This window comes from Anastrepha ludens, chromosome 3 (assembly GCF_028408465.1).
Source record: "Anastrepha ludens isolate Willacy chromosome 3, idAnaLude1.1, whole genome shotgun sequence".
Lineage (NCBI taxonomy): Eukaryota > Metazoa > Arthropoda > Insecta > Diptera > Tephritidae > Anastrepha > Anastrepha ludens.
In genome coordinates this window covers 111,283,808-111,295,680 of record NC_071499.1, presented here as the reverse complement: position 1 = coordinate 111,295,680, position 11,873 = coordinate 111,283,808, and positions in this window count along the sequence as shown.

Below are 11,873 nucleotides of genomic sequence, written 5' to 3'. Positions count from 1 at the left end.
GTTTCTCAAAAAAAAAAAAACAATCATCGATTTTTGACCACAATTTATAAAACAAAATCTTCGATTAATTACTAAAAAATACTCATGTTAAAATTTAAGACTAGTCGGTTTAACCATTTTCGAACAGTGTTGGTCACCGACTTCGAAAACACCATTTTGAGAAAAAGCACGTTTAAAGTTTGTCTTGTACTTTTAAAGAACTCTGAAACGCCTTTTCAAATTTGCGTGTACCTTCGCAAATATTTCATTTCATTTCACGGGAACGATATTCAGTTTTCTGTGTGTATTCTTAATGTACAAAATAATATGTAATATACAAAATATGTACATTAAGAAATTAATATAAATATAAAAAAAATCGACTTTTTGAAACTCTTATTATTTAATTCCAAAATCAACATACATATTATATTTATATGGGTGATTCTCCGCGTAACGCAGAAGTCCATGTCCCAGACGTTTTTAAATAAATAAATAGTCTTTACAGTAATGAATCCAACGTGAAAAAGTAATTTCTGCGTTTGAATAATGAAATTGAAAAATGTTAGGAAAAAATTACATATATAGTGTTTTGGTTCAATTTGACCCACTTATAAAAACTCCACTAATAACACTATTTTATTGAAAGAATTCATTTTTTTTTTTTATTTGAATCAAGTTAAGTGTATGTTAATTGTAGAAAATAGTTGAGTATGTTTTAACGGCAATTTTCACAAACTAAGCTGCTATGTTGCAAATTTTTGGCACGTCCTGGAAACAGCTGAATATTTGTTCGAATTTTTTGTATGATGACAGAAGAAGCATCGCTGTCGTTTTTTGGTGGATTCATTTCTGGCAGAAATATTAGAAGTAGACGCTTCTTCTGCAGATTTGGAGTTTCCTTGAATATTTTTTACTAAATTCTTAGCAGCGATTCCTCGCGGCAGTCTCTCTCTGCGGACAATATTTGGTTCGATCATTTGCTTTCCCAGCTCTTCAAGAAAAAGTCTTCGCTTATAAAGCTTGTTGGAGTTCCTTGAGGGATTTATCTCTGTCCATATTACGTATGCGTTATATGCCGAAATATCTAACATATTCGAAAAGAAGGCAACTGGCCAACGTTTGGTCTGACGTTTACATGTATAGTTAGCAACCAGCTGATCAAGCGCATCCACACCAGCTTTTGTTTCATTATAGTGAAGTATTATTTCAGGTTTTTTTCTGTCACCCTCATCAACAAGTGGAGAATGGTGAAGGGAGCTCAATGCTATAACAAATTTATATATTTTTGGGACGTACGATACAATAGTTAATAGGACTATGAATAAGTTCGTGCGGTTTTACAACAGATGGCGTAACTTGATTATTATTCCATCGATCCACATTTCCAAACATTCATTGGAGAGCTACTGTCGTAAGGCACAAACGTCAGTATAAGTTTTTTATTTGAAGCGTAAACAACAATATTTTTACCACACTTGAAAATGTCGAATTTCGTGCCAAATAATGTGTTTTTGCGGGGAATTCTTCTTCATTATTTTAATATGAAGAAAAAAGCAGCCGAAAGTCATCGTATCTTGGTGGAAGTTTATGGTGAGCATGCTCTATCTGAGCGAACGTGCCAGAAGTGGTTTGCACGCTTTAAAAGTGGTGATTTTGGCTTGGAAGACGAAGAACGCGAGGGTGCGCCGCCAAAGTTCATGGATACCGAATTGGAGGAATTGCTCGATCAAGATCCGGCTCAAACGCAAGAAGAGGTTGCAAAAACTTTGGGAGTTGATCAATCAACCATTTCCAAACGTTTAAAAGCCATGGGAATGATCCGAAAGGTAGGCCATTGGGTGCCGTATGAATTGAAGCCAAGAGACGTTGAACGCCGTTTTATGGCATGCGAACAACTGCTTCAACGGCACAAAAGAAAGGGTTTTTTGCATCGAATTGTGACTGGCGATGAAAAGTGGGTCCATTACGACAATCCAAAACGTCGGGCAACGTATGGATACCCTGGCCATGCTTCAACATCGACGTCGGCGCAGAATATTCATGGCCTGAAGGTTATGCTGTGTATCTGGTGGGACCAGCTGGGTGTTGTGTATTATGAGCTACTGAAACCGAATGAAACGATTACGGGGGATGTCTACCGACGACAATTGATGCGTTTGAGCCGAGCACTGCGAGAAAAACGGCCGCAATACGCCGATAGACACGACAAAGTTATTTTGCAACATGACAATGCTCGGCCACATGTTGCACAAGTGGTCAAAACATACTTAGAAACGCTCAAATGGGATGTCCTACCCCACCCGCCGTATAGTCCAGACCTTGCGCCATCCGATTACTATCTCTTCCGATCGATGCAACATGGCCTGGCTGACCAGCACTTCCGTAATTACGATGAAGTCAAAAAATGGATCGATTCGTGGATTGCGGCAAAACCGACCGAATTTTTCACAAAGGGAATCCGTGAATTGCCAGAAAGATGGGAAAAAGTAGTAGTAAGCGATGGACAATATTTTGAGTATTAAATTTGTAACCATTTTACGTCAATAAAGTTTCAAATTTCGAAAAAAAACCGCACGAACTTATTAGTCCTATTACATTATCCGTAAATAAAAATTGGCTTTCTAAAACGTACTTTTTCTTCATGTCGACAATTTCTCGTGGCAAAAAAAGCTTATTTTTCCTCACTGTACCGACTAAAGTAATGTTCTTGCGAAGTAGCTGAACGGCGAGATTGTACGTCGTAAAAAAGTTATCGCAAGTAATAGTGTGATAGGGATAGAACAACACGTTCACCTAAAAATATTTGTATAGAGACGGTTTATTTATACTGTACATAGATTTGAGACATACAAAAAGCCAATTTATAAATGCATTACCTTGGTTCCTTTCCGGTTGCGTATTTCTTGCCCGTCCTAAATAAACTTCCATATTCCAGGCATATTTGCTTTTTGTGATAGAGCCCATATTTTTAAGCCGTATTTTGCGGGCTTCGATGGAATGTATTGCCTGAAGATGCAACGACCACGAAAAGGTACTAACTGCTCATCTATTGTTACATTTTCATATAAGTGATAATATGACCTGAGCTGCCGATTCCATTGATCCCAAATGTTTCTTATTGGTGCTAATTTATCACGCAGTCTTCGCTCATTCCTGCCAGCAGCGGAGTCAAAACGAAGGCATCGTGATATGTTCATAAATCTTTCCAAGCTCATTGTGGCGCGAAAAATTGGTATGCCATTATTTTCATCCAACAAATGAATTAGATTTTCATTGTGCGATTTGTATTCTCCTGCTAAGATTTGCAATCCTATGTATGCTTCCAATTCTATAAGGTCTATAATTTTCCAATTATCTCCAAAAAACTGCAATCCTTTGATGTTGCTCATTTCTACCACTATGTTTTTTATACTTGTTTTTTATATCTGTGACCATAGAAATAGCACGCTTTGATGGGCCAGGACTTTGACATAAAATTTGATTTCGAGGAATTTTGCCTCTTGAAATTGGAAGTGACTGATCATGCCATATTATGCTCTTATCTTTCGATAAAATATTTGGCAAATTTACTTCTTCTGTCGCATTGCTACCTTCAAAAACGACATCTACTTCACTTTCACTGGATGAAGTATTTGAATCGTCCGTTTCATTTTCTGTGATAGGTACAAAGTCTTCCTCGCTATCACTTTCGTCGAAAATATCCTCAGCATCAGAATTAATAATTTGGTGTATTTCTTCAATACTTAGTTTCTTTTCAAAAATAAAATTATAAAAATGTGTAACAGCAACATAAACATAGTAAATTAAATAATATAACTTGACTTACTCTCTTCCTTTGGGGCATTGTAGGAATTTATATTTAGCAATCACTTTCTTTATAAAAACTTTGATAAGCTCCTTACTGCGCGCTAATAAATTACTAACTAAGCAAACAACCGACACTTACTCTTTGCACAGGTGCATAAAACGGGAGTTCCCCTTTTTCGAAAAGGCTATAAATTTATCGAGAATATACATATAAACATAGAGCTGTGCAAAATATACTCGATCTCCGATAACTAGCTTTCTTTGTCTGCGTTTTTTATCGAGTGATGTAATAATAAACGGCAAAATGGTTCAAAATACTAGGTGGGTCAAATTGACCCAACAACGTAATAAGTGTAATGAAATTACATTTGGCATCCTCCAGCAACATAAAAAACAGAATTTATATCAATTTTCATATTTATCTATTCCTCTTACTGCAGTTAACAAATAGAAGAAGAATCAATACAATACGACTAGACTAACAGGCGAATTTCGATGAGTTTTACTGAAAATTGGGTCAAATTGACCCAAACATAGTAGAAGAGTTAAGGTGCCAAAACGTCACGGTGAAGCCTGTCCCCAGCATCACTTTTCAAATAAAAACCAATGTTTTAGTGAAGTAAACGGTCGCCGTAGCCAAATGGGTTGATGCGTGATTACCATTCGGAATTCACAGAGAGAACGTTGGTTCGAATCTCGGTGAAACCAAAATTAATAAAAACATTTTTCTCATAGCGGTCGCCCCTCGGCAGGCAATGGCAAACCTCCGAGTGTATTTCTGCCATGAAAAAGCTCCTCGTAAAAAATATCTGCCGTTCGGAGTCGGCTTGAAACTGTAGGTCCCTCCATTTGTGGAACAACATCAAGACGCACACCACAAATAAGAGGAGGAGCTCGGCCAAACACCCAAAAAGGGTGTACGTGCCAATTATATTATATATATATAAAGGGTGATTTTTTTAAGAGCTATAGGAAAGTTTAAAAAAAAAACGCGTAAAATTCAGAAATATGGATGACATTTTTATTTAAATCAATAGTATAGCTCACATAATTTAATGTTTGAAGATTATTTCATGCAAATGTTGACCGCGACTGCGCTTCAAATGGCTCATCCGCTTAGTCCAATTTTGGCATACTCTTTCCAATGTTTCGGCCGGTACCTCACATATAAACGTTTTAATGTTGTCTTCCAATGCGCCAACTGAAGTAGGCTTGTTTTAATATACATAAGCTTTAACATAGCTCCACAAAAAATAATCTAAAGGTGTTATATCGCACGATTTGGGTGGCCAATTGACAGGTCCCGAACGTGAAATGAAAGGTCCACCGAACTCGCTTCTCAACAAGTCCATTGTTACGCGTGCTGTGTGGCATGTGGCACCGTCTTGCTGAAGCTACATGTCATGCAAGTCAAGCTCTTGCATTTTGGGCAAAAAAAAGTTGGATATCATTTCACGGTAACGCTCACCATTCGTAGCGTTACGACTCGCAGCATCTTTGAAAAAGTATGGTCCAATGATACCTCCAACCCATAAACCGCACCAAACTGTAACCATTTCTGGATACATTGGTAGCTCTTGCAATTCTTCTGGCTGATCTTCACTCCAAAATCAGCAATTCAGTACCCATTGATCCAAAAAAGAGCTTCGTCGCTGAACACAATTTTTGGATAAAAAAGTTGATATTCGACCAACTTTGCAAGAGCCCGTTCATCAAAAATTCTGCGTTGTGGTCTGTCGTTCGGCTCCAATTCTTGCACCAGTTGTATTTTGAAAGGCTTCACACCTAAGTCCTTTCGCAAAATTTTCCACGTTGTTGAGTAACAGAGGCCCAAGTGCTGCGAACGGCGACGAATCGATAATTGATGGTCATCATTAACACTGGCCGATACAGCTGCGATATTTTCTTCTGTTCGCACTCTGCGTAAGCGAGTTGGTGGTTTGATGTCCAATAATGTAAATTTTGTTCTAAATTCTATGCGGCCGCCGTAGCCGAATGGGTTGGTGCGTGACTACCATTCGGAATTCAGAGAAAGAACGTTGGTTCGAATCTGGGTGAAATACCAAAATTAAGAAATACATTTTTCTAATAGCAGTCGCCCCTCGGCAGGCAATGGCAAACCTCCGAGTGTATTTCTGCCATGAAAAAGCTCCTCATCAAAAAAATGTCTGCCGTTTGGAGTCGGCTTGAAACTGTAGGTCAACACGCTTTTTTATAATAAAATTCAATGATTTGCAAGCGTTGTTCACTTGTAAGACGATTCATGGTTAAATTATAGACCAAACTGAAGATGTTTGACAGTGAAACAAAACATGAAACGTGCGTCAGCTGTTTAAACCAACTGTTTAAAAAGATAGTAGCTAAGAAATCACTCGTTATAATAATCAATATAACTGTTATTGACATGTTGGCATTGTGCAAGGTAGTAGAATTGAGAAATATGAAACACTTAATAAAAAAAATTTTAATGATTTCTTGGATGATATTTCTTGTCCCCAGTTTTTTGCGCCACGGTGGAGAAATTGGATTACTTACATAAAAATAAAATGTCAAAGAAAAAGCAACATTTAACTTTGCTAACTGGATCCACTAAGGCAGAAATTAATCTCATGATTGAATTTTTTGGTTTTTATTCCTTGGAAGTAACAAACTTGTATTGGGAATAACAGAATAGTCATAATAGATAATAATTAATCGTAATAATTATTTATAATTAATCTTAAATAATGTGTAGTACTACATGTATTACATGTGCGTCACCGTGAAGCCACTGCATATGGTGTGGCCTTTTTGTATTAAACCGTGAAAATACAATACAAGGGTAGGTCTTATTTAATTCTCTTACAAATCCAACAGCTTACTTTGGTAAAGAATGGTTGGTCAATAGCTATATAGTACACACCAGCGTTTACAATTAAATTCTTAAGAAAAAACACAAAAATTATAAACATTTTGTCTGGCCCACTATGCATATTTCATTCTAGACCCGTAACCTTGAAGATTACGTTTTGATTTTTATTTAATTGTACAAAAAAAAAACAATAATAATATGAACCGAATTCTGTGCTACGCGGAGAATCACTTTGGTCACTTGTGGGCGTGGATACAAATGTGTATTGATATTGTCTTCTGTACACAATAACGGCTAAAGGAAGTTCTACCCAAACCATTTGTAAGGCCTGGTTTTATGGAATGTGTTTTGTCTTAGTTAAAATGTGTTCATTTGAATTCGGCACACGTTCTTTGCCATTAACAATAGACTCAATTCAAATACAAAGTCCCATTGTTTAAATAATTGACTCAGTAGCTTTTGCAGATTCTACTATTTAAACCCAACTGAATGTTCTTCTTCCGCCTATTCTAAGTTGGTCGTTTTGTTTTAGAGTGAAACAGTTTTTAGTGTGATCTGGTTTATAAGTTGCTTTAATACTCGTATGGGAAGGGAGTAGATGTTGATCGGTACAATCTGTAGATGCTATTTGATTTTTAGCGGAAGATAAGATGAAACGAGCGGCCGCCGTAGCAGAAGGCGGTCGCCCCTCGGCAGGCAATGGAAAACCTCCGAGTGTATTTCTGTGCTGAAGAATCTCCTCATAAAACCATTAGCCGTTCGGAGCCGGCTTAACACTGTAGGTCTCTCCATTGGAGGAACAACATCAAGACACACACCATAAATATGAGGAGGAATTCGGATAACATTGAAACCCGCAAAATTCTGTCAGAAACATGATTGGTAGCTAATAGTTCAAAATAATTTTAACCAAACGTAAACAACCGACTTAAGAGGACTGACTGATGGCTTTCATAAGGAACACTGCACGGTTCACGAGGAAATAAAGTTAAGGCGAATATGGTAACACAACATGACTGCGCTTTTCACCTAATTGTTTTGATAGATCTAGCAGCCGGTTGCAAGGGCAGATCCAAGTTCAGCAAAGAGAAATATTTAAACTGGTATCAAACGCCCTGGGTACACTTAAGTTATGGAGAAGCGTGTAAGTTGCGGAAGAATATGCACGAGGAATATTCAGCGATTAAGGCCCGCCACTAAGCAAAGATGAGGTAAAACCAAAATTTAGGTGGCTTGAAAACAGAAAGGTTGCTAAATTCAATGATCTATCGCCAAAGTTGATCAGAGTAGGAGGACGTTTGCATACTTCAAGCTGACCAAAAATACATCTAGGTCGATAAGGATGCATGTCACATTAAGTAAATATACACGAAAAGACCACATCACCACATCTCTACAAAACTGTTATTTACAAACAAAATTACTCATTTTATTATATTTATATGTATTATATATTTTTGTATTGTAATTAAAATATTCGTGTTCTATGTTTTTCTTATACATAGCTGAGACCTACAATGCGTCGTTGGACCATGGGCCTGTGCTTGAACTTATAAATAACATTGAAAAAATTGCGGGGTTAGAAGTTTCAAGTGACAAACTTGGCGATCTGCTAGACAAGTCTGAAAAAGTTCTTGAACGTGCTGTTAATGAGGTAGTTTCTGAAATAGAGAAAGTTACGGGTGATGGATTTGAAGGAAACCAGGAAAGCACGAAGAATGAAACTAATATATCTTCTGCTCAAATATGACCGAGACTTTATCAATAAAATGGTCCGGGGATGATATATGGCAAAAATAAATTTTTTGTTGGAGTATTCGCCTGATATGGCTCCATGTGACTTTTTCCTGTTTCCCAAGCTCAAGTTGCCGCTCCGTGGAAAACATCTTGAGACAATTGAAGTCATAAAAGAGAATTCGAAGAAGGAACTGAAATCCATACCGAAATCGGCCTTCCAGAAATGCTATGATGATTGGAAAAAACGTTGGCATATGTGTATCGCCTCCAATGGTGATTACTGTGAAGGAGATAAAATAAAAATTGAACAATAATTAACCGTTTGTGTTTTATTAAATCAGTCTCGTTCATATTTGAGCAGAAGTTACGTACTTAATCTGGCAGATCAAGCAGCACAGCAACGGAATTTAAGAAATCTAAATATACATATGTAAGTCGTACTATTTTTGATTTGGATTTGATTTGATTTAATTTTTTTTTAATAGATTTTATTTTGTTTTTTTTAATTGATTGTATAGAATTTTTTTTTTTTTTTTTTCATTTTTGTATTTTTTTTTTTCTAATTAAAAGTAAATAAAAATAATTAGGTAGCTCAGCAATAAATATATTTAATTTTTAATTTAACACACACAAAAAATAAAAACGAATTCGACTCCGGATTTACCGTTGAATGAGTTAAAATTTTAGATGCTTGTTTAGCTAAGCGGCCGCCGTAGCCGTATGTGTTGGTGCGTGACTACCACTAGGTAGTGCACGAGCTCGAAACCAAGTGTAGGCATAAAATACTAATTGAGAGAAATTTTGGTTGTAAAACCTTCTAACAGCTTCTTCCATTTGTGGAAGAACACCAACCCACACAGCACAAACTGGTGGAGGAGCTCAGTCAAATCCTGACTGACAGGTATAGGGTGGGCCATATAGCGTTTGCTTTTTGAACCACCTATTTTTTTGAGAATGGTAACACAAATGACATGTCAAATGTGTTTATAATTTACTTAAAGGTTTGACATTTACGAAATGGGACGCTATACGCTTGAACAGAATTGGGAAATATTGAAAACCTATTTCCAATTCAGTCACTAAATTAGATATTTTTTCTCCTTGCCTTTTCTTCATATCGTTAATAATTAAATTGACCAAAAACTCAAAACTATACCACCAAAGAAATTTCTATGCAGAAAAACCTTTCAAAACAGTATTGACAGCTGAATGTCAATTTTGCAGCTAGTCTGCCATTTGTGAACGGGTAGACTAATTTTGGGGATTTATTGCTACTTACTGCATATGTGAAGGTATTTTAAGAAATTGCGCCTACCGAATTCGCTGCGACGTCATTAGTTGTTTCGCTGCGGGAAATTACTTGTGTGTGAAAAGGAGAGTAAACAAACGTAATAGAAACTACCAAACACAAGAAATTACACCCACACACAGGCTTTCTTGTCACGGCGTCATTCGCATAAAAAGCAAGAAACTGCATTTAGAGTTATTTCATAATTCGTTCTGACACCTTTTAACGCGGGGCACTTCGTGATCATTAGTTTGTTTTGTATTAGTATTCAAAATACTTTTTTTTTAACTTTAGTCCCCGCCTAGCCTACCTTAATTAGAAGGAGTTGTAAATTTAATATAGGGGTCCTCTGCTTTTCGCACATATTTTCTTGTAGTGACGGGTTTGAGGTAGATCGTACGGCACTGAGCGGGTAGTCCTTCAGTGAGAGTTTCAGTGTACAAATTGTGATAGGTTAGACAGTCTATTGGAAAATGGAGTTTACCCTGTGGCCACATAGGTCAAAGGAGAGATTTCTCCAGGCCAGTTCTTATATTCTCTTCGATCATTCCGGTCTCTTGATGCATTATATTAGCCTCTCCAATGAAAGTGTACTTAAACTGTTCAGCCCCTTGTAATCGGAAGCGTATTCTTTAGAGTGCGGGGAATTCGTACAGTATGTTTTTCTTTGTTATTTTTTGAATGCTTCAGAAAGTTCCATGATCTTAATTTAGCGAGTATTTCAATCCACTTCATTGCATTAGGAAGAATGCAATTGTACGACTGCTGTTAGCGGTTAAAGCTGTAATTAGTGGTGCCGTACCTTAGCCGTAACCATAGCAATAGCAGCTGTGAAATACTTCTCATTTGTTTTGACATTGGCCATAAATGACGAAACGAAATGCAAATGTTATCATTAATTTGATTTCAATATAAACTGTTTATGGTTACGGTATGACTAATCGACAAATGCAGCTGACTACGACACCACTAATTGTAGCTTTACCCAGTCTTCTGAAAATACTCTTCGTGAAAATAGGCAATACATACATACATATGCGCTTTTATGCTCGAACTCAATTCTGCAGTCTCGTTCCCTGCGTTCTCGTCCGTTTTCCTATGCTTTAAAAGATCGCCTTCCGCACACGGGATCCTGTGCAGATTCATGCTGCAGCTGCTGTATGTCAATCTGGCTGTCTTGATGAAGGCGAAAACATGGCATTTGGTTGTCATCTATGCAGCCACCATGATGTAATAGTCACAGCTTATGTATATGTTACACCTGGGGTCTCGTTAAGATGGGGAATAACTTCTGTACGTCGTCCGTAGCCTGTTCGTTCGTCCATGTCTTAGGACCTCTTTTGAACTGACAACGGCAGGCGAGACTATGCCAAGGTAAAGCTTTTCGGCACTTCGAGTTTCTCATGAAGATTGATCTCACTCCAAATATACATACATATACATTAGGCTGGGTCGATTTGTGGGGAGGCAAAAAAATCGCCCATTGCTCTGTGAAAATCACATTCTAAGGATCAAAATAAGAAACTTTGCCGAAGGAACCATACCTCTAAAACGAATTCTGATGTCCCCCAATTTGGGTCGAACTTTTTAGTTTCTTTTCTCATGTAAAGGCCAAAAATGGTGATATTTTGAAATGATTGTATGGGGAAGCCCTCAGGGGAGTTCCAGGGGGTGTGCCACTGACATGGGTGGATCGGCCGTCCAAAGTTAGTGGGGGTCGGTCATACATTTGGACTCGATTGGAGCACTCTAAATGGGTCAAAGTGGGATTTTTCGTTCGACCCAAATTGGGGGACATCAGAATTCGTTTTAGAGGTATGGTTCCTTCGGCAAAGTTTCTTATTTTGATCCCTAGAATACGATTTTCACAGAGCAATGAGCGATTTTTAAATCGACCTGCCCTAATATACACACACATATGTGCACACGTACACCTATTAAAAAAAAAATTTAAAATTATTGCTACATCACAAATTCTGAAAATATTTCCAAGTGTTGTAAACTTTGTTTAGGCGCAAGTATTTGCATAGCCCCGGTATGTACTGAGTATTGTCATAAGCACATAATAGCAAAACAAAAGCAATAATAATACTGTTATTATTACCTAAATATCACACCAGAAAGGAGAAACTCATTTTATTATAATTTATTATTCACAGAAAAATAAAAAAATTAAAAAGAATAGTAGGTTAAGGCCGAATAGTTTTC